Genomic DNA, 21,597 nt, shown 5'->3' with positions numbered 1-21,597 from the left:
TTTTAGGTGGTAACTAAGAAGTCTGATAAAGGCAGGGTAGGATGCATTTGACAAGGTGCCAGATGGTATACTGGACCAGAGGTTAATAATAATTGAATCCAAAATTAGATTAATGATAGAAGGCAGAAGGTAATCTTGAAAGCATGCTTTTCTGATCAGATGTCTTTGACCAAAAGTGCATCTCCAGGGATTGGTGGTTGGGGAATTTATTGTGATATCTAATGATGACTTGGATGTGAATATAGTTGTATGATTAGTAAGGCTTTGGATGGTACAAAGGTCAATGGTGTTGTGGACAATGAGTAAGATTTCAACAGGATGTAGATTATAGGTTTGATGGAAAGTTGGACAGAGCATTGGCAGATGAAACTTAATCATGACAAGTATATGTTGGGAAGTCAAATAAGAGTAGGACATATATTTTTAGTGTATAGTGGGGTTCTAAGGAATGTTGATAAATAGTGACCTTGGGGTTCAAATCTAGCCATTACTCAGATTACATTTGGGGTACAGTGCACAATCCCGACTTCCTAAACCATAGAAAGAATATGGTTGCACTTGAAAGCGTGTAGAGGAGAGTTTTTAGGATGTCATCCAGATTGAAGGATGTTCGTAATTGGGAGAGATTAGACAGACTAGGTTTGTTTTCCCTGGAGCAAAGGAGGCTGAGATAATTATAAGTAGCATAGATAGGGTAGATTGCCAGAAGCTTTTTCCCATGGTAAAGATGTCAAAAACAAAGGAACTTAAGTTTAAGGTGAATGGCAAAAGTTTTAAAGGGCATCAAAGGAGGAAAGATTTTAGGGTAGTTGCTATCTACAACTCACTTCTGGAGGTGGTGGTGGAGTCAGATCTAAACATTACATTTAAGAGATATTTGGACAGGTACTTAAATAGGAAAAATACAGACCTAATGCAGGAAGTGTATGTGTGCAAAAGGCCAGCATGGATATGATGGGCCAAAGAGCTTGTTTCTGTGCTGCAAACTCCATGACTTGTTTATAGACAAATAAAGCAGCTGCTTGTGAACACAGCACCTGGAACTTCTTACTGAGATGCCGTACTGAGCAACAAACAGTGTTTTCTATTCCATTCTTGAAATTTATAGTTTCAGTCAGTACCGAGGAAACTGAGAAGATTGCTTAAGGCAAGATGGTGGACGCTGTCCATATGGATCAATAAATCTGAGTTATTTTTTAATATTGTTAAATTGGGTGAGACTTTTCTGGCCACTCCTGCAGGAGACTTCCTGCTTTTCTTAAATAATCCCTATTATGTCTATCACAGTGGACAGTTATAGGAAATATTTTCCATCCAAATGTAAAGTGCATATGGAATGCATGGCGTAGTTAATGACTGAAGCCAAGAATGTAAAAAAAAATTCCTGAAGTAGAATTTGCCATCATATGACAATTATATGGACAATTACATTGAATTTCCTGGAATGAGGATATTGGGAAACATTAGAAAAATGGGATTAGTTTAGATAGTGTAATGGGGATTATATAACAGCATAGGGTTGATTGGATGAATAATAACTTTAACAATGAACAATACCAAAGAGGGATTAATTTTTTACTTGCATTTGGAAACTGCAGGCTGGTGAGTCTATCATAGCTGTGGGTAAATCGATGGAGGGGATTCTGTGAGATAGGATCTACTAACATTTGGAGAAGCAGTATGATTCTGGAAGTCAACATGGCTTTGTGCAAGGAAAGTTGTGTCTAATAAATCTCCTGCAGTTCTTTGAGGGAGTAACTAAAAGGATAGATGAGGATAGGGCAGTGGATGTTGCCTGCATGGACTCTAGCAAAACCTTTGGTAAAGCCCCGCATGGCAGGAACTTTGTCTGGTCCGGAAAGTTAGACCACATGGGATCTGCGGAAAATGGCAGATTGGATTCATAATTGGCTCAGTGGTATGAAGGGTGATGGTCAGGGTTGTTGGAACTATGTTTAATGGTGCACCACAGGGATCAATGCTGGGACCTCTGTTGTTTACAATTTTGTATAAATGATTTAAATGCTAACATATAGGGAGTGTCAGTAAATTTGTGGATTATATTAAAATAGGTAGTGTTGTAGATAGTGTAGAAGGATATAAGAATTACAAGTGAATCTTGATCAGCTAGGAATGTAGGCTAAGGATTTGAAAGTGGCTTTCAATCTGGATAAATATGAAGTATTGCACTTTGGGAGATCAAACTTACAGTTTGAACTTAAAACTTACAGTTCTTGATAAAAGCAAGTGAAATGTTAAGGAGCAAAGGTACCCAGGAATGCTCGGGCATACTTTATTGAAAGCAGATTCACATGTAGATAGGATGGTGAAGCAGGCTTTTGGAATGCTGGCCTTCATCAGGCAGGGCATTGAGTTCAGGGTTTGGGAAGATATGCTGCACTAATATTACACATTGGTGAGGCCATACTTGAAGCATTGTGTATTGCTGTGGGAAAGATGTTATTAAACTAGAGTGAGTGCATGAAAGATATCACAGAATGTTTCCTAGACTTTGGGGTAAGAGTTACAATGAGAGGTTGCAAATACTCAGTCTCTCTGGTGTGTTGGAGATAGTGCAGTGATCTGATAGAGGTATTGATGCACCATCAATAACTCTCGGAGACGGAAGGTGAACGATAGGCTTTATTAGCAGCAAAAGGGAGCACGGCATCTTGGAGACTGAGGGAGGAGCAGTGCCTCCAATCGCCTTTATACAGGGGCCTGTGGGAGGAGCCACAGGAGCAGTCAGCTGAGGGGCGTGTCCAGACAGGTATACATAGTTTACTACAGGTATACAAGATCATAAGGTGCAAAAACAGGGTCTCATTTCCTGGGTGGGGATGCTAAAAATATGAGGGTGTAGGTTTAAGACAGTAGGAAAAATATTTAAAAGGGAAATCAGGGCAGCTTCTTCATGCAAAGGAATCAGAATCAGATTTAAAATCATTGCTATATGCTGGGAGCTTTGTTGTTCATATATGAAATTGTAAAAATAGTGCAGAAAGAGAGGGGAAAAAGTACTGAGGTAGTATTCATGGGTTCATAATCAATTCTGAAATCTGATGGCAGAGATGAACAAGCTATTCCTGAAATACTGCGTGTGTGTCATGAGGCTCCTGTACCTCCTCTCTGATGGTAGCCATGAGAGGAGGGCATGTCCTGGATGATAGGGGTCTTTAATCATGGATGGCGCCTTTTTGAGGCATTGCCTTTTGAATGTTCCTGGATAACGAGCAGGCTAATGCCCGTGATGGAGCTGGCTGAGTTTACAACTTTCTGGACCTTTTTCCAAACTGTGCAGTGAACCCCCCCATACCAGATGGTGATGCAACCTGGGAGAATCCTCTCCACGGTACATCTGTGGAAAATACATAGAAAACATAGAAACATAGAAAACGTACAGCACACAAAACTGTGCTGAACATGTCCTTTACCTGAGAAATTAACTAGGGTTACCCATAGCCCTCTATTTTTCTAAGCTCCATGTACCTGTCCAGGAGTCTCTTAAAAGACCCTATCGTATCCACCTCCACCACCATCACCAGCAGCCCATTCCACACACTCAATGCTCTCTGCTTAAAAAACTTACCCCTGATATCTCTGTATCTACTTCCAAGCACCTTAAAACTGTGCCCTCTCATGCTAGCTAATTCAGCCCTGGGAAAAAGCCTCTGTCTATCCACATGATCAATGCCTCTCATCATCTTATACACCTCTATCAGGTCACCTCTCATCCTCCATCACTCCAAGGGAAAAAGGCCAGGTTCACTCAACCTATTCTAATAAGGCATGCTTCCCAATGCAGGCAACATCCTTGTAAATCTCCTCGGCACCCTTTCTATAGTGAGGTGAGCAGAACTGATGAGCACAGTACTCCAAGTGGGATCTGACCAGGGTCCTATATGGCTGCAACATTACCTCTTGGCTCCTAAACTCAATCCTATGATTGATGAAGGCCAATACATCGTATGCTTTCTTAACCACAGAGTCAACCTGTGTAGCAGCTTTGAGTGTCCTATGGACTCGGACCCCAAGATCCCTCTGATCCTCCACACTGCCAAGAGTCTTACCATTAATGCTATATTCTGCCATCATATTTGACCTACCAAAATGAACCACCTCACACTTATCTGGGTTGAACTCCATCTGCTACTTCTCAGCCCAGTTTTGCACCCTATCAATGTCCCACTGTGACCTCTGACAGCCCTCCGCACTATCCACAACACACCCAACCTTTGTGTCATCAATAAACTTACTAACCCATCCCTCCACTTCCTCATCCAGGTCAATTATAAAAATCATGAAGAGTAGGGGTCCCAGAACAGATCCCTGAGGCACACCACTGGTCACCCACCTCCATGCAGAATATGACCTGTCTACAACCACTCTTTGCTTTCTGTGGGCAAGCCAATTCTGGATCCACAAAGTAATTTCCCCTTGGATCCCATGCCTTCTTACTTTCTCAATAAGCCTTGCATGGGGTACCTCATCAAATGCCTTGCTGAAATCTTTGGTCAAAGACAAGTGTCTTTGGTGACATATCAACTCTCCTCAAACTCCTAATGAAATATAGCCACTGTCATACCTCCTTTGCAATTACATCAGTATGCTGGGCTCAGGATAGATCCTCAGAGATACTGACACTCAGCAACTTGAAATTGCTCACCCTTTCCACTTCTGATCTCTCGATGAGGACTGGTGTGTGTTCCCTTGATTTCCCCTTCCTGAATTCCACAATCAATTCCTTGGTCTTACTGAGATTGAGTGCAAGATTGTTGATGAACCACTCAACCAGCTGATCTATCTCACTCCTCTACATCTCCTCATCACCATCTGAAATTCTGCCAACAGTAGTTGAGTCATCAGCAAATTTGTAGATGTCAGTTGAACTGTACCTAGCTATGCCATCATGGGTATAGAGAGAGTAAAACAGTGGGCTAAGCAAGCGTACTTGAGGTGCACCAATGTTGATTGTCAGTGAGGAGATGTTATTTCTGATCCACACAGACAGTGGTCTCCTGGTGAGGAAGTCAAGGATCCAGTTGTAAAGGGAAGTACAGGTTGTTTTGAATGCTGAGCTGTAATCAATAAACAGCAGCCCAATGTAGGTATTACATGGTGATCCAAGGCTGAGTGGAGAGCCAGTAAGATTGCAGCTGCTATAGACCTATTGCTGCATTAAGCAGATTGCAGTGGGTCAAGGTCCTTACTTAGGCAAGAATTGATTCTAGCCATGACCAACCTCTCAAAGTATCTCACCACAGTAGGTGTGAGTGGCACTGGGTGATAGTCATTGAGACAGCTCACCCTGCTCTTCTCGGGCACTGGCATGATTGCTGTCCTTTTGAAGCAGGTGGGAACCTTTGATTGCAACAGTGACAGATTGAAGATGTCCTTAAACACTCGTGCCAGTTGGTTGGCACAGGCTTTCAGAGGCCTACCAGGTTCACCTTCAGGTCCTGATAGCTTGCGAAAGTTCACCCTCTTCCAAGATTTCTGACTCAGCCTCTGAGACAGAGATCACAGGGTCAGCAGATGCTGTAGGGATTCACACAGGTGTAGATTTATTCCCCCATTCAAAGTGTGGATAACAGTCACTGAGATCATCTGGGAGTGAAGCATCATAGCTACCCATGACGTTAAGTTTCACTTTGTAGGAAGTAATGGCCTACAAACTCTACCAGAGCTGAAATGCATCCGATTCCATCGCTAACCTTAATTGGAATTGGTTTTTGCCCTTAAGACAGCCTTCTGTAGGTCATATCCGGATTACTTGTAAAGTTCTGAATCATTGGTCTTGAACCTGACAGATCTAGTCTCCAGCAGACTATGAACCGCCTGGTTCATCCATGGTTTTTGGTTTGGATATGTTCTTGAAGACACACACTTACCTACACAGGTCTTGATGAAATCAGTGACAACTGTGGCGTAGTCATTCAGACTCAAAGACGGATCCCTAAATATTGTCTACCTTTGACTAAAGCAGTGCTGTAGGCACTCCTTCACCTCCCTTGACCATACCTTCTTATTCTTCACCACTAGTGCTGCAGTCTTTAGTCTCTGCCTGTCTGCTGGGAGTAGAAGTACAGCCAGCTGATCAGATTATCCAACGTTGCGGCTTGCGATGGCGTGGTAGGCATTCTTAATGGTGAAATAACAGTGGTCAAAGGTATTGGCTCCTCTGGTTCTGCAGGTGATATGTTGGTGGTAGCTCAGAGACTTCTTCAAGCTGGTCTGGTTGAAATCTCCCACAGTGATAGGGAAGGCAACAGGGTGCTCAGTGTTATGCCTGCCGATTACATTGCTCAGCAAATCCAGTGCCTGCTTGAGGTGGAATGTACACTGCTGACAGTAAGATGGCAGAAAACTCCCCTGGCAGAAGTAAAGGACTATATTTGAATACTAGATGCTACAGGTCAGGTTGAGCAAGATTAAGACAGAACCATCATGTTTGTGCATCATCATTTGTTAATCGTGAAACATACTCCACCTCATCTGCCTTTAAAAGACTGAGTTGTCCTGTCTTTGTGGAGAGTGGCGAAGCCATCGGGCTGCAGTGCTGCAAATGAAATTGCCAGTGAGAGCCATTTTTCCATAAAGCAGAGTACACAGCTGTCCCTAGTAACCCTCCAGTACCGTAATCTTCCTCCGAGGTCCTCAGTTTTATTTTCCAGAGACTGTACAATTGTCAGCAGGATAGCCAGGAGTGGAGTCTAAGGCCTGCTATCCGATTTCTAAATCAACACTGAACCCATGAACACTACCTCACTACTTTTTTATTTCTGTTATTTTGCACCACTTACTTTAACTATTCAATAGACATATACTGTATATACTAAATCTAAGCCAGCTTTTTCCTCCATATTTAGTTATTATGTTTTTCATTGTACTGCTGCTGTAGAGTGAACAAATTTCACGACATATGCTGGTGATATTAAAGCTGGTTCTGATTCTGTAGAAAGGCTTCCCTGTAGACCATCCCCGCCTCCGTTGTTTTATAGGGAACGTGCACTTGCAATCCGAGGTTTTTGGACTTAAGAATGTAATGCTGAGACTTTGTAAAGCACTGGTGAGCCCTCGTTTGGAGTATTGTGAGCAGTTTTGGGCCCGTTATCTTAGACAGGATGTGCTGACACTGGAAAGGGTTCAAAGGAGGTTCACAAAAATTATTCCAGGATTGAATGGCTTATCATATGAAGAGTGTTTGATGGCTCTGGGTCTGTATTCACTGGAATCCAGAAGAATGAGGGATGACCTCATTGAAACCTATCGAATGGTGAAAGTCCTTGACAGAGTGGATGTGGAGATGTTTCCTATGGTGGGAGAGTCTAGGAGCAGAAGGCACAACCTCAGAATAGAGGGGCATCCTTTTAGAATGGAGATGAGGAAGAGTTACTGCAGCCAGAGAAGAGTGAATCTGTGGAATTCATTGCCACAGGCAGCTGTGGAGGCCAAGTCCTTATGAATATTTAAGGCAGAGGTTGATATATTCTTGATTGGGCAGGGCAATAAGGGATATGGGGATAAGGCAGGAGAATGTGGCTGAGAGGAAAATTGTATCAGCCATGACAAAATGGTGGAACAGACTTGATGGGCCAAATGGCCTAATTCTGCTCCTATATCTAATGGTCTGAAGATTCCGAATATCGATAGAATTTTAAATGTCTTAAAATAATGCTGTTTATTGAAGTAGCCATGGCTGTGATTATGGATTTCAGCTGTAGTAATAATCCTAAATGGGAATATTTGATGATTCCTATTGGAGTTGCACGCAAAGAATCGGCACTTAATGGAGCCATCTTACTGGAACCAATATTTGGGACTGTATTTGAAACAAGCTTCCAGAAATAATAACTGAGGTGAGCACATTAGCAACATCAAGATGAGTGCATGAATAAGAGAGTTTTAGAGGGCTATGGGCCAAATGTAAGCAAACGGGGCTAACTTGCTGGGCAACACAGTCAGCATGGCCCAAAGTGCCTGTTTCCATTCTGAATGACTGTCTCTAATGAATTAGGTTCTCCAAAATACAGAGCCTTCTTCCTTCACGATGATTTCAAAACTGTGTGACTTTTCCCTTCCATCTTCACTTCCTTTAACAATCTGCAATTTCTTAACATTCATACTTCTAAATTCCCAACCACTATTCTACAATCAGTTACCCCTTTGCCTTCCACTCTTCAGTCTTGCTGATGGTCTGCAGTCTGCACTTTGAATCTTCATTTGGGTTCATTGATTTAACCTTTCAAGAAAGGTCTGCGGCTTGGAACTGAAGATTGTAAATTAGAGATTCAATGAAAATAACAACCGATTCAGGCATAGTAACATATTGTGGAAAACTTACTGGATAACATCCATTGCTATGTATCATTTTTATTTCTTATTCCAATATTATACTTAAGGCTTCCAGTTATCCCGGGGAGAGAACATGTAACTAGTTCTATCCAATCTAACACACACCTCTTAACCCCCCAACCACCACGAAACACAAAAATTACAGAAAAAGAGCCAAACTAAAAGTAACTTATATAAATCAAAAATGACTTTGAATTTCGTGAGCCAGGAAATGACAAGATATGGGCCTTCTGCCCACTATAGTTTGCTTTGTGGAATTCTTCACATATCAGGGAGGGGAGCGCGAGATGAGATCTTTCTCCATTATGTGAGAATGTTGGGAAGGATTGTTCTTTAACTTCTTCCCCATCGATGGACATCTGCCATTGCAGATGAGGTTACATAAATTGTCTTTCCTTGTTGTCATGAGATGGTGAAACATCATCCAAAACTGCTGGATGAAGTTTTGATGCAAACAAATGGTTTTATCAGTCACCACAGACAGCTGTTAAGATTCAATCACATTGACATGGCAAAGTATCAGATATAGATCACATGCGTAAAGCCTTCAGAATGCCTTTTCTCAAGGATGTTGGTGAAATGGTTAAGATTTTATCGCAATCAGTGTTATCTAACAGCTTTTGTTATTTTCAAATATTTTAAACATTGAATTCAAATGCTCCTTTGGAGGTCCACTGAATTATTAGTTCAGCCCCCTGGACTAATATTCCAGCAATTTTTTTAAAAATATAAATTGAAGTCTTCAATTTGATGGTAACTTTTTGCATTTTCTTTTCCTTGCCAATTTTCTAAAATCATGTAAGATCCAACAGTCGAATTTCAAAGCCAAAACAAATAAAACCCAATCTTGTCTGAGAACAACTCCTGCATCTGCAGAGCAGACGTGTATGGAAACATTCTTTCTCCCCATTTCTTAATTGTTTTTGATGCTGTCTCAGCGGGGAGCTCTCCTACATTGTGAGAATATTAACAATGCTTTTCTGATTTCAGTAGACAAGTTGAACTGTTTTCTCTCCCTGGTTTTATTCTAACTCCTGTAGGTACCAAATGGCTCTGAGGTGTGATTCTATACACACACGTAATCCAGTGCCACACACATACTGTCGGTATTTCTCACTTGTCATGTTCAGACTGTATATGGGGGGTGGGGGGGAGCATCACAGTCAAATAGGATTCTGGTTCAGGTCTGTCAACAGTGCACATATGTAAAGGCATATATTAATACATAAACACATATCCACACAATCCACACACACAAGCATACACATGTTTCTCGAGCTGTGTGTGTGCTCAGTTGGTCATCTAGGATTCAACATATTCACCCAAGAATAAATTAAATCTATTTGATTAGAAATAATATGAATGTTTTGTGAGAAATTGTTGAAATAGAATCTGTCAATTAAGGGATAAAGTAATGTAGTATTAATTTACAAGATTATTATCCAGAGGCCGCATTAATGATCCAGAGAGAAACACTTTAATCCCACCATGACAACTGAGCACTTAAATACATCTGATTAAATAACATCAAAAAATTAACCTTAACTGGTGACCATGAAACTACAAACTGATATTAGACAGAAGGCGATATTAAATGGTATGGGGAGAGAGTAAGATTTTTAGATTACTTCAATGGCGTATTAAAGGGTATAGGGATCAGGATTAGTTAAGGTGGGATTGTAAAGGATGCGATGCATGAGCAGTAATTGTAACACTTGCTTCATGTGCAGAAATCTTCCAGGACAGAAATCTGTCAGCCAAGCATTGTGTTTCCCTGATGAATCATACGATGAATCTGAGATTGATATAAGTGTTTATCATATCCCTTAGAAACATCTCAAAATACTCCTAGTACTTTGTAATAATGGCTGCAGTTTTGGCAAATTGAGCCAGTTTTTGCACATAGTTCAATTCATAAGCAATGCAATAAATATAGAATTCATTTATTTATCTAATTACATTGCTGAGGACTTTCGGAAACACCTTGATTATTTTAAATCCTGGCACAACTTCTTTTTTCTTTGGTCCTGACGTCCCTCCATTAATGTGCAAACCCTCAGCAGAAGTCTAAAATGTCAACCCAGAATATATGATACAGATGACTACAGTTTGGATGCTAGAATAGAATGAACAGGGAAGTGAATCAACTCGCTAAAAAGTGCCATGTGTGGCTCAATGGAACCTACAGGAGAGGAAATCTGTCAATGGAAAAAAATACATAAAGATTGATAAATCCTGACTAATATCCAGCAGTTAATGGCTTAGATCCATCATGGAAACATAGAGTGAGCCAACATTTTACTGTTCCTCTCAGTTGCTCTGGTCTCAGATGCAAAGTATTACTTGTAGTTTTAGACAGTAGAGATTCACCAGAATGATGTCATAATTTGAAGTATGGGAGCAGGCTAACAAACTTGGTTTATCATCCTTGAATGCAAGTATTTGTAAATCATCAATATAAGTCTTAAATATAAATGGTTAAAGGGTGTTCTGATTAAGGAGTTAATAAAGATTTTTTAAAATCAGTTAGTTAACCTCAGTTGCTTAGAAATTAGACCAATTTGAGTATGAAAAGGGTGTTCTACACATTGGACTACACCAGGGATCATTTCCAGTGAGATTAAACACTACCTGTAAATTCAGCCTGGGCACTTCTGGGTGCAATTCACAACAGCATATCTGACACAGTCCTCCTGTTAGATGTGCATCTAATGGAGTCACCTGATGAACAAAGTCTGCTTTCTAGCAGTAAGTAGATGGTAAAGATGCAACCTAAAATCTGCAATCCAAACTCAACAATAAAATGGAGTAATCAGCAAAGATCCTCCCTACTCTTTTGATGTTTTGCTGCCTGTGTCAGTCAGCTTCACTTTCTGTACATCAGCATATTTCAAGACCCAATGTAAAGTGGTGTCTAACATTTAACGACCATCCAGAGCAATCCACTGCTACAGAAAAATGTTACCATTTCTGCCGACATGATGTACACTCACCATGAGCCACTTGTGCCACAGGACTAAGGGATTCATCCTATGTGGATGGTTGTAACTGTGGGTGCCAGACACAATGAAGACACCACACCACACTAGTCAATGAAGACTAGTCAATGAAGACGCCACACCACACTAGTCAATGAAGACGCCACACCACACTAGTCAATGAAGACACCACACCACATTAGTCTTTCTTAAAGCTGCTCTCTGGCTGCTCTGAAGAGAAGCTTCTCCTGCTTCACAGAAGTGATGATTCTTCTGCTGTGATCTCTCCAGGCAGCTGCTTTCAGAAACATGAGTCAAGCATTTTTTGTGTGTCTCAATCATGATGAAAGGTACTTGAACCATTTCTTAATCAAATCTTCTCAGATTTCCTAGTTTTTTTTGCAAACCGCCTCATCCTGCTTCCCATTCTTTTCTGTACTACTCCCAATCTGCTTTAATTTATATATAAGCTTCATATTTTTGCACATTTTCCATTTTTAATGGTCATTCAGCCTATTGAGTCTATGTCAACTCTTAGACCATGCCTGTCAGTCATGCTCCCCAACTTATTTCTTGTAACCTATTCTCATTCACTGTGATTCTTCCACTGCCCATTTAGGGGCAATTTTAAAAAGCCTATCAGCTTTTTAAAAGAGCCATGTGTTCTCAGGATGTTGGAGGAAACTGGAGCATGTGGGAAATCCGTAACACCACAGGAAGAACTCAGAGGAAAGATTCTGCAGCTTTTTCCACTCTTGGTCTGGGTAGGAATTTTAACCACCTGCTGGGAGTGTATAGGAATGACCAAGGACAAGAAGAGCAAGAAAGGATTTGTGTCAGTACAGGCAGTCCCCGGGTTATGTACGAGTTCCGTTCCTGAGTCCGTCTTTAAGTCGGATTTGTACATAAGTCAGAACAAGTACATCCAGTATTATTTAGCATCAGTCAAACGTTCGTCTTAGTGTATAGGATATATTTTACCTTTCTATGCATATAAAACACTTAAGAAATGCATGTATTCCAGTAATTAAACCACTGTGTTGCTTAGTAATAATTGTAGCTTTCATCGGGGCAGAGCCTTTCACATGCTCCATTATTCTCAATTTATCCTTTAAAATTGTTCCTATCATTGACTGACTGTAGCCTAACGCTTTTCCAATGACCGATGGTGTTCCAACTCTTTCCAAACGCTTTATTATTTCCACTTTATTTTCAATCGCAATCGCTTCCCATCAACGGAACAGAAACACTGCGGGCGGCGGGTCCCGACCTCCGCCAGCTGTCCAGGTCCACCGGGTCTGAAAGTCCACCACACTGAGGTGACAGGTTAGATGTGACAAGTGGGGGCTGTGCTGGGTTTGGGTACTGTATTTGATCCTCCACAATATTATTTAAACTGGAGGTGGCAGTGTTTTATTTCTACGAGGTCGAGTTGCGCGCTCGACATTAACCCAGCACGGATGGTACGGGAGTCACTGGATCAACATCAACCCGGCACGGGAGCAGTTTGTCACTGGATCGAACTTGGGAAACTCCGTTCTCTAGACTGGCGCTGATCTCACTGTGCCACCAGCCGACCGGAACAGGGGTCTGGGGTCAGGGTAAATCTAGCTAAGAAAAATTTAAGCCAAATACATAGTTACATACTCAACACAGTGTCAACGGCAAAGACTTAAAATGGCGGACAGCATTCTCCTTCCTCGGTTCGTAAGTACGAGTTGTCTGTAAGTTGGAGATTCATAACTCGGGGACTACCTGTATTTAAGAGGATGATTTATCCACCTGGACTAATGGATAAATTGGCATTTTTCTTACTGCTGCCTGTGAATCAGACTACTTGCCCAAACTTAATAAATCTATAGCCATCATAACAATGGAATCCATTTAATAAAAATGTCTTTCTATGTTTCAAAAATGATACAATCCATAAAAAGGATGATCTCAAATTTTGAGACAACAGGAACAATTTTTCTAAGTGTGAGAATCCACATTAATCTTAAAATCAAGGCAAGGCTATTTGAGAGTGAAATCATGAAGTACCTTCCACAGAAAGATTCGTATAAATCTAAAATTATCAACTTCAAGGTATTATGGCTGCCGGTTGAACTGAAATTTTCAGTCGTGAGATGATTATAGATCATGTAAATGAAGCTGAAATGTATATCAGCTGTTAACTAAAAGGATAATGAAGCACATTCAAGAGGCTAATAGGCCTATTCCTGTTGGCATGTTGCCATAGCTGTTAAGTTTACCACCTACCTAAAAAATACAGGAGAAATACTGACATAAAAACTGAAATGCGAAAAAAGAGAAAGCGATTAATGTTATAATTTAAGATTTCTTGAATCTGCAGTTTTTGACTCCAAAAGAGAAATATTTACATTTACAAAATAGTCTTCACAACCCTGGGATATTTCAAAGTTTGAAACAAATAATTTTTTGCGAAATATAGCAACAAAGTTTAATAAATTAACAAAGTCAAAATCAAAGTTGAGCCAACAGATGTATAAATAGCTGCAATGAAAGGTTTTCTTGTAGCAACATCACAGACACATATCATTATATAATCAGAATCAGATCTATTATCAGTCACGTATGATGTGAAATTTACTCGCTTTCAGCAGCAGTACAGTGCAAACTGGCAAAAATTGTTAAATTACAAAACTAAATAAATAGGAATAAAAGGTATACAACATAGTATTTATGGATTCATGGAGCATTCAAATTTCTGATCATGCACGGTAAGAATTTGTTCCTGCATTAATTAGTGAGTGTGTTTCTGTACCTCCTAATTGGTGGTAGTAACAATGGGTAGTCATCTCTAAGATGGTTAAGATCCATAAGAAGTATTCACAAGGAAATCTTCAATTACACATAAATTAAACACAATTCTTATAAGAAAGAACGTAATTCAAACAAAAAAAAAGTGTGAAGTGATCAAAATGGTCGCACACTCAGTGGCCACATTACTAGCTACCTCCTGCACCTAATAAAGTTGCCACTGAGTATATGGTTGTACTCTTCTGCTGCTGGAGCCCATCCACTTCAAGGTTTGATGTGTGTGCATTCAGAGATGCTCTTCCGCACAAGTACTGTGTGGTTATTTGAGTTACTGTCACCTTCCTGTCAGCATGAACCAGTCTCCTCTGACCTCTCTCATTAACAAGGCATTTTCACCCGCAGAAGAGTGGCTCACTGGACTTTTTTTGTTTTCCATGCCATTCTCTGTTAGCTCTAGAGAGTGTTGTGTGTGAAAATTCCAGGGGATCAGGAGTTTCTGAGATACTAAAACCACACCATCTGGCTATAACAAACTTGGTTCTATAGTTGAAGTCACTTAGATCATATTTCTTCCCAATTCTGTTGTTTGGTCTAAACAACATCTGAACCCCTTGACCATGTCTGCATGCTTTTATGCAAAGTTGCTGCCACATGATAGACTGATTAAATATTTGCATAAACGACAGGTGTACATCCTCCCAAAGGTAGTTGTGAGAAAATGGAAACACTTCCATTCAACCCATTTAGCGGACTGCTTAACATTTAATCCATGGGACAGTGGGCCTCTAGGTTGAAGTGTTGCCTCAGTTTGGATGAAAGTGCCAATCTCTGGTATTGAGCTTGGGCTAGCAACTTTCAGTCTGAGATGCAAGGGAGCTACGAATGAGCCATGGCTAACACCCAGCATTCTCTTGTATTTCCCAGTCGTAGGGCTGGTTGTCATCCATGAAGCTGCACTGACATAAGCAGAAGTGCCTGAAGGGAAGCAGGGTGAGAATTAATATAAAACACTCATAAATATAAACTCCTTTCAAAAGAAGTTCATCCAAAGCAGTGCTGAATCAACTATCCCATCTGCATCATTGGCTGACCCAACAGGGCAGCATAAGGCGAGCTCTGGATGCACATTATGAGGAAATGACCCTGAGGGGAGCAAACACTTCTCATTGAAGTGAAAGAACCAATTTAAATACAAAAAAAAATACTGACAGGAATTTTTGACCTATTATTAATTTGCTTTCTTAATTCCACCAGGTCTTTTGCAGTCTCGCCCGTGAGTGGCCAGTTGCTCTATGATTGGATTACATAAGTCAATTATCTGAAGACTGTACCATAAACTGTGAGACATTAACCCTGTCACCCATCTGACACACTGCAGAAATACTAAAGTGAAGCCTCAAAAGGCAATGGCCTTTCCTAATGTTCTTTTAATTAGTTCTGAGATAGTGATAGACCATTTCCTGTTTGAGTTCACCAAACATACTGCACCAATCTAAAGAGAAAATAGCAATAAAACCAAGTCTTTTCACTAACTTAACTCTTTAGAGACCAAATAGACCATCATCTGGAAAACAAAATTGCTTTGCATTTATACTTCAGTTTTTCCCAAAGTGCCTTATAGCCAATTGAGTTCTCCTGTAATGCAGTCAGCATTGTTTCCTTCTTAGGCAGTCACTTGGAATCAGGAAAGACCTGTTTCCACTCTGTTCTCAGGTAGCTGATGAGGCCACTGTGAGAACGATCATCTCATCCACAGACCTGGAAGGAAGTCACTGCACAGAGAAAGTACAAATGGCCCAGTTACTTGTTGACAACTATTACATGCAAGAGTTTTCATGCTCTGGTCATTGAAAACCAAAGCTTGGGATCAGCATATAAGAGAGAGAATCGGGAGTGGGGCAGACAGTGCCTGTTGTAAGCACACTTTTGAAGAACTCTTCAACTATAACTCTGGTCTTGGCATGAGCACCCCAGACTCCATTTCACAACAACCTCCTTGGACCTATCTTACTACCACACCAGACTGGCAAAAATTCAGGAGGGCCATATCGCGACTCAAAGAGTTGGAGGCAAATGACATCCTCACTAAACCCTAAAACTGATTTGAGAAGAGTTTCAGTCACAATTCCTCAGCTTTTTCACCCACGTCTGGGGACAGGAGGAGATACCAGGGGAACTTGAGTCTGACTGTGTTCTTTGCTGTCTCCCACAAAGAAAGTCATCATCAAGTTCCTCCTCTCTCACTTCTCCCAATGGCTAAATAAGTGCTCCCTGAATATCAGTGTGGATTCACTTACCCCTTCAATGTGTCATGACAATCTTTGGGTCACAGCATCTAATGAGCACACAGGAATTCCTTATTTCCATTTGAAATAAAGGAGGCTATTCAGCCCTCTGAATTCATCCCAGCATGCAGAGCAATCCCATGTCTCATTAATTTATTCCCGTGTCCTACCCTGCCCATATTCCCATCAAGCCTGCCACATTTTGCGTTCTCCACACTGCCACTCCAAGGACAACTTGCAACAACCTACCAACCTGCATGTCCTTTGAATGTTCAAATTTCAAAGTTCAAAGTACATTTATGATCAAAATACACATACAGGTATGTCAACATATACCGCCCAGAAACTCTTGCAGACATTCACAGTAGAACAAAGAAATACAATCGGATCAGTGAAATTGGAGCTCTGAAAGAAACATGGTCAGAGAGTAAATATGCAAACTCCACTCAGACAGTGCTGGAACGGAAATGGGCCGTGAACATCATGAGGCATTGGCTTTGTTAGCTGTACCACTGTGCCACTCTGTATGCATACATTAGATAATGATGGTCCATTTGAAAAACAATTGGTAAATTGTGCAATGTCAGCCAAGATACTGGGTGCAAAAGGGCAAACAGTACTTAAGAAACACAAATATCCAAGATAGAAACATGACCAAGAATTTGAAAATCAAGATTTTGCTTTGCCAGGAGCCAATTATAGGGGGAAGTATAGGATGTGGATGATACTGTAACCAGAGTCTTTGACCCTCAGGTTTATGAAGGATTATATGGGTTGGCTGCTGGGGAGGGATTTACTTAAATAGCCATGTGCAGTTGTAAGATTAAAATGCACAGATGAAGCTTTCAGCAGCAGATGAGCCAAGCTAGGTGATGTTACAAAGTTTGGAAATAGGTGGTCTTAGTTTTTAGCAATAGCATGGATGTGAAGTCTATAGGTTTCTCTCAGGATTCAGACATAACACCAAGGGTATGAGTATTTTGGCTCAGTTTCAGACAAATACTTAGGAAAGGAATTGATCAGTGGACAAGGAGCAGAGAACAGGAACTATCCTGAAGCCAATTATTTGAAAAGTATCATGAGATCTTTCACAACAATGTGTGAGAATGGAATTTCCCTCACTTTAATGTAGCATCCAAAAGTCTGTTATCTCCAACCTTGAAGCAATGCTCACTCAGCAGTCCACCAAGTGTGGATCATCACAAAAATAAATTCCATTGTAGGATCTGGACATCATTATAATGGCCATCATTGATTGTCCAGTTATGTTTTTCCTCTGGAATTAGTGGCTTCTCAGGTCATTAATGAGTCAATTATATTGGTTGGTCTGCATCCCTTCATCTAGAAAGAGCCTTCAGTCCCCAGCCAATGACTGAGAGGCATGCACACCAAAGCAGACCTCACAGTAGAAGGTACTAGACATAATAAAAAGATCAAAGTAAAAGTAAAACAAAAAAAAAGACAATAGGCTTTAAATCTAAAATGTAAAATAAAAACAGAAATTACTGGAAATACTCATCAGGGCAGGACATATCTATGGGAAGTAATGTGGCCTGATCTGCTAAATATTTCCAGCAATTTCTCTTTTTATTGAACAGAAGACCAATATGGTCTCTGAGATGTTGCAGAGAGAACATCAAAGACAATCCTAAAAAACATGTTTTTGAGTCCTAAGGAAAGGTTAAGGAAATTGATCTGAAGATAAATTAAGAAAAGCTAATTAAGATTGGGGTTAAAACAGACAAAGTGAATTCAGGCAAACATATTTCAATTGTTCAAGAAGATAAAACCGGGGGTATGAATTACAGGAAGGTGACATTTAGAAAGGTGGTCAGGTAAGAACTTCGATGTGACAGAACTATGTGTCTAAGCAATGTATTCGAAATGTAAATGGTGCCTCTGGATGTTTGTAGAAGAAGAGACTGAATAGGAAGGAAGACAGTTGGTGTTGAGCAATAAAAATTGGATGGGCTGATTGGATTTCTAGCCTTTTCCTATTCTTAAAATAAATTATGCTGTTATGGAGAGCCAACTCAGTTTGTATTGGCTGACCAATTTTTCACCTTTCTAATCCTAGAAGGAGCATCCAATTCTTAAACCTGTCAAGGTTTGATTAAAGAATATGAATAGCATTCCACAACATCTTAGCCTGAAAACAACTCAGCCTTCTCATTTGTTATAACAGATTATGATTTCATTTTCCATTTCTGTGGAAGCCCACCAATTTTGCTTGCAGTCCCAAGAAAAGTCTCAGGGAAGTATTTGTTGACATGTCACATTCACACTAGCCTAAGGTGCATCATTAAGAAAGCAATAACCTGATACCTAACTTCAGTTTCACTCTCAAACTTGTTAACAAGATATCTCGGTAGACAGGAACATTTGCCTGCAATTGAACCTCAGAAGTTGTTTCTTTGATGTTTCTGAAGAAAAGCCAGACCACCAATCACACTAATGGTGATGATCGGTCTCGCTGTGTTTTTTTACTGAACACTGTTGTGGGAGCACGCTCATGGGACTTGACCCAAAATAATATATTATGCCAAGACCATTTTTGCTCTGCAGATAAATGTTAAAAAAATCCATAGTGGAATTTTAATATCTACTATTCACCCCTTCACACAAAATGGATCTGTTACCATCATGTTGTAGGGCCTTGCCGTGTGAAAATTAACTGCAATGCTACTTATTTTCAAATAATTTTTTTGAAAATTACTTCATTGCCTCTTTGGGATGTGCTGAAGTCAGAAAAGGACTATAAAATCCAGTTCTTCCTATATCTGAAGATGTTTATCTGGCCATTTAGTTCAACATTGTTTCTGGGGTATCGCAAATTAGCTGCAAACTTTTCCTACATTAGCTGGCCAACAATGCAGTGAAGCCAACTGGCCAAATGATCACTGGCCTTTTTTGTGATGGGGCTGAGCCCTATTATTAGTCTTGACTAAAGATGAAGAGCCAAAAGTGAACCATATGTGCCACCCAAATTACCCTAATAACCCAGTAACAACCTGCTGTCAAAGACCCTTTCAACAATTTCTAAGTTATCACAGTTAAAAGAAATTGAGAGGGATTTAAATATTTTAATGAACTAGAGATAATTTTATTTAAAATCGTATTAATCAAGACCAATTAATTAAAAACATTAAATTTAATTAAAATAAACAAACCACTTATCTTGACTTGTTTTCCATCCAAATTAACAACTCCATTCAAATGAATGGAATTCCAGTCGCCACATGAGCCCTGACCAGTGCAAAACTGTAGAATCTGGGGAATGAACTGTATGCAGCTCAGTTTATGGAATTGCTGCATCATTGCTCCAATAACTTGAGTTCAGTTTTGACCTCTGATGTTTCCTGTGTAGAGCTTACATATTCTCTCGGCGGCTGCATCGTTTCTCCCACGTGCTCAGTTTTCTCCCGCAACCCAGAAATATGCATGTTACTAGGTTAGTTACAGTTTACGGAGACTGCTGATTCTGAAATCTGGGGCAACAAACAGAATGCTGAGGGAAGTCAATGGACAAGCAACTGCTGTGGAGGAGAATGAACAGCTGATGTTCCAGGCTGAGATCCTTCGTCTGTATGGCATCTTGTCTGTTGTTACTGTAGTACATAGGTGAATGGTGAACCTGGCGAAAGGGAATAGGAGTGAGGGGACTATGGGTTGCAGGGGGTGAAAACTGAATTGTCACCAATTCAATGGGCTGAAAGTACTTCCTTTCCCTACCATATCTTGCTCCCTAGCTAAGCACATCTGAGCACTGCCAAGTCCAGTAACAAAGTATTAAATATGAAACCAGACAAGTTGCCATCTGACCACCAGAGAGTCCTATACTTACACACAGCTGTGCAGTGCTATAAATGGGTGGTTCTAGAGAAAAATGCAAGCTGACTAGGACATGATCTAGGCCATTAGCAATGCTTCCAGAATACTTCCCAAGCTATTTCAGACATCTTAAACTAATTTTATTTTTCACTTCCTCTCCTTCCTCTTGTCTCCATGGAAAATCCTTTGACACTGTTACCCAGCAACATATACAGTGGTGCAAGTTGCTGCCACTAATTGCTGATAAAGAGTTATTTGTTGATGGGAGTGGTAGAGTTCAAATCAGTCTTCATTTTGTTTCCCATTAAAAATCTGGTCTGAAAGGTTCAACGTGAGGGGAACAGCAGGGAAGCAAAATATGGCAATGGATGCACTTCTTCAATGATAAATGGAAAGTTGAATTGAATCCACAACCAGGCATACAAAACCTGTAAACTTGGAAAAAGTCTGCAGATGCTAGAAATCCAAAGCAACACACACAAAATGCTGGAGGAACAGCATCAGGTCAGGAAAAAATAAACAGTTGACATTTCAGGCTGAGACCCTTCTTCAGGACCTGTATAAAGCCTGAATCACCCACCATCCAGTTATGAATTACTGAATGAAAAAGTCAGATAATGTGGCTTTTCCTTCTCTCAAATAAGAATACGAAGTCATAACCAACCCAGCGTGCAGGGTGCAGACTCAGGTACTGAACCTGGTTACAGGCAGAGAGGAAAAATACACTAAATTTAAAAAGACAGAAACTGTGTCTGCTGTTTTGACTGGACACATTTAACAAAGGTACTCAGAATAGATACGTTTTTCAATCAGAGTGTAAGTTTCAGAAATATTCAGCAAGTTAGCCAGCAAGTATGGAAAGAGGGCCAGAGAAAGAATACTTTGTTCAATGAGGATGAGAGGTGACCTGATAGAGGTGTATAAGATGATGAGAGGCATTGACCATGTGGATAGACAGAGGCTTTTTCCCAGGGCTGAAATGGCTAACTTGAGAGGGCATAGTTTTAAAGTGCTTGGAAGCAGGTACAGAGGAGGTGCTAGGAGTAAGTTTTTTAACACAGAGAGTGGTGAGTGCGTGGAATGGGCTACCGGTGACTGTGGTGGAGGCAGATATGATAGGGTCTTGTAACAGACTCCTGGGCAGATACATGGAGTTTAGAAAAATAGAGGGCTATGGGTTACCCTAGGTAATTTCTCGGTTAAGGAGATGTTTGGCATAGCATTGTGGGCTGAAAGGCCTGTATGGTGCTGTAGGTTTTCTAATAGCCTAATTCTATGAATTTCTTCATAGAACCTGTCAGACTTGATTCCAGCATCTGCCTTTAGAATTATGTTTGGTTCATGAAGAGTCTCTGCACCAGTCTAAG

This window comes from Hemitrygon akajei, chromosome 1 (genome assembly GCF_048418815.1).
Source record: "Hemitrygon akajei chromosome 1, sHemAka1.3, whole genome shotgun sequence".
NCBI lineage: Eukaryota > Metazoa > Chordata > Chondrichthyes > Myliobatiformes > Dasyatidae > Hemitrygon > Hemitrygon akajei.
The sequence above is the reverse complement of the archived record's forward strand: the minus strand, read 5'-3'. Positions refer to the sequence as shown.